Raw genomic sequence first — 3,054 nt, 5'->3', positions numbered from 1 at the left:
TGCAGTGGGAGTTGTGAGTAGGTTCATGGACAACCCAGGTAAAGAGCATTGGCAAGCTGTGAAGTGGATACTTAGGTATCTAAAAGGGACAACAACAAATGCTTTGTATTTTGGAGGAACTGATATTTTTCTAGAAGGGTATGCTGATGCAGATATGGCAGGTGACAAAGATACTCGAAGGAGCACTACTGGCTATGTGTTCACGGTTGGAGGCACAACAGTAAGCTGGGCTTCAAAGCTGCAGAAAGTGGTTTCACTTTCTACCACGGAAGCAGAGTATGTAGCAATGACGGAGGCAAGCAAAGAAATTCCGTGGCTTCACAGATTCTTAGAAGAGCTTGGATTCAAACAAGACAATTGTGTCTTGTACAGTGATAGCCAAAGCGCTATCCATCTTGCAAAGAACTCAGCTTTTCATTCAAGGACAAAGCACATTGAGGTGAAATATCACTTCATACTCAATCTTTTGGAAGAGGGACAACTAAAGCTAGGAAAGGTGCATACAAGTGAAAATCCTGCAGACATGTTTACAAAGGTGGTCAACAAGGAGAAGTTAAGCTTTTGCTCATCTTCAATCGGCATTCAAGGATAAGAAGCCAGAATGGAAAGCAGTCACAGGTTTGGTTTGGAGATCAGTCTCCAAGTGGGAGATTGTTAAGTATGGAGCCTGATTTACTCTTGTAATTTTCTGTGGTAAAAGCGCACATTTATAAGGCCCCCATTATGAGGAGAAGCCATCGTGCATGAAGGAAAATCACTCACCGGAAACCAAAATTTTCACGGACAAGAATGAGGGGCAACTTTAAAGGCCTCGGGGGCGGAGGCCCCCGAGACTTTTTTTTTCGCCGGAATATTATGGCCGGACGGCGACCGAAAAGTGGTCGGAAAACAACCGGTCGGTTGGCCGGTGGCCGGTAGTCAATGGCCGGTGGTCGGAAGTCAATGGCCGGTGGTCGGAAGTCAATGGTCGGTGGTCGGAAGTCAATGGCCGGTGGCCGGTGGCCGAATTCAAAAGCGGACTTGTCTTCTCAAGGGCGGCCACACATGGGCGGATTGGAGGGTCCGATTTGGACTTATTCGCACAAGGGCGGCTACACATGGCTGTCTCTCATAAGAGAAGGCAGCCCTTTTGGCCTATAAAAGGAGGCCATTTCTACACACATTTCATAGTGTGAAGTTGATGCAACAAGGTGAGTGTGAGGTGGTGAGAGTGAAGCAAGACGGGAGCTCCATTAAGGGTATAATCCCTTTGTAAATTACTTTATGTTTTGAAGTACTAAAGCCATTGAGTGGCTGCTTTCCCGTGGACGTAGCACACATTGGGTGAACCACGTATATCGTGTGTACTCTCTCTCTCTCTCTCTCTCTCTCTCTCTCTCTACTCTATAATCTCGTGTATGTAAATCTGTTTTTCTCCATTAAGTAATCTACTCAACTATCTATTTAGCTACGTCTTATTTCCTAACAAGATTCGGCATTTTGCAGGCCAAGCATGGTTGTGAATCTCTGTTGGAGAAATCGTGCCATTGTGTGTATGAAGGTGTCGGTCGTGCTCGGCAAGTTCAAGATACGACGGCCGTCCATATTGAATTGTCGCCATTACAAGGAAGGACCAATGTAATGAGTTGCAAACGTGATGGGGGTCGGAGAAGAAGTCGACGGGTAGGCCGGACATCAACGACGCGTGAATGCTCGCCACATCGAGGTTTTTTTATAAAAAAAAACAAGAACAATTTTTTTAGGGGCATGCAAACAAGGGCTATGGGCTTTGTAGCTTGCATGGGAAAGTCGCCATCTAGAGAGGTGGAGGAGGTCGGTATGCAGACAAAAAAGAAGCAGTGCCACTTGGAGGTTTGCATGAGAGGCGCCATCTGAAAGGAAGGAGCTCCTGAGAGTGCTGAGAGGAGGAGAGTATTGTACGGGCAGGTTCGAGGCTCAAGTGGGATACCACAGAGGTGGCATCATTGGAGAGGCAGGCCGCCTGGAGTGGGAGAGCATCCAGAAGAGGAGGGCCACGGGGTGGTGCAGCTTACAAGGGGAGCCAAGGGGCTGCAGTTGAGGACTACATGAGGCCGCAAGTTGAGCGGGGGCTCACATTGCAAAGGGACGACAACTTTCTGAAAGGATAAGCTTACGGCTAGGAGGGGCCAGCGCTGCAAGAGCTTGGAGGGTCGAGAGCTCCAGATTGGAGAGGGCTACAGAGGCTAGCTTCAGAGGAAGGAGATGCATGAGAAGGTTGACCTGCAAAGAGAGGAGACGGCCAACTGCACAAGGAGAGGGTCGTCATCTACATAGGCATCTTCGTAGAAGATCATCGAGAAGGATGGAAACAGTTATGCTCCAAAACATTTGTATTATACATTTGTATTATGGACTCCAGCATTAGATACTGCCATGATATCGATCCATTCCATTCATCAACCAATGATGATTGTCTCTCTCATCCTCATGTCTCGTTAGGCATAACCATGTATGGGTTTTAGGTGTGTGTCGAGTGCATGAGTTTATATGTGGGGAAGCATTATAGGCCAAGCGTGTGTCTTGTTGCATATGAATTTGTGAATGTTAGAAGTTTAATATGCTTTGAGGTGTGTGAAATCGGGGAGTTGAGAGTCTGGGTGAAAGAAGGTTGTAAGCTTATAGGCAGATTTGTGTTTCATCAATCTCAAATTGTCTGAGAGTGTCAAGGTTGTTTTGCTTGGTATAAGGTTCTTTGAAAGGGGTGGAAGCTTAAGACAAGCTTGCTTGCTTTGTGGTCAAGTGGGTGTAGTCGGTGTTGGTCGGGACCGGGCTTGGACAATAAATTGTTGCTAGCTTGTGAGTCAAGGTGTGTGTTTACTAGGAGATAGGGGTGTTGTGAAATCACTAGGCTATAGAGAGGCAAGCATTCAGTGTGCTGGTGGTTTTCTCATTTCCCCCTTTCCAACATCAAAGCGATGTTAATGGCCAATACCAAGTGTCCAAGTTTTTTATTTTACAAATGAGACAATAAATTTGTTGTTTTCAAGTACTATCTTTGTGAAGCTAGTAGTTTACAAGATCAATCTCAGACAG

At 46.3% G+C, this 3,054-nt stretch overlaps 1 pseudogene; it reads left to right on the top strand.

Annotated features, from left to right (window-relative positions):
* Positions 1-2,223: 2,223 nt before the first annotated feature.
* LOC147453610 (uncharacterized) lies at positions 2,224-2,707 on the top strand (annotated as a pseudogene).
* The last annotated feature ends 347 nt before the right edge of the window (positions 2,708-3,054 follow it).

The sequence above is a fragment of the Adiantum capillus-veneris genome, chromosome 7 (assembly GCF_014529385.1).
Source record: "Adiantum capillus-veneris isolate H3 chromosome 7, ASM1452938v2, whole genome shotgun sequence".
Classification (NCBI taxonomy): Eukaryota; Viridiplantae; Streptophyta; class Polypodiopsida; order Polypodiales; family Pteridaceae; genus Adiantum; species Adiantum capillus-veneris.
This window is presented reverse-complemented; position numbering and strand designations above follow the sequence as displayed.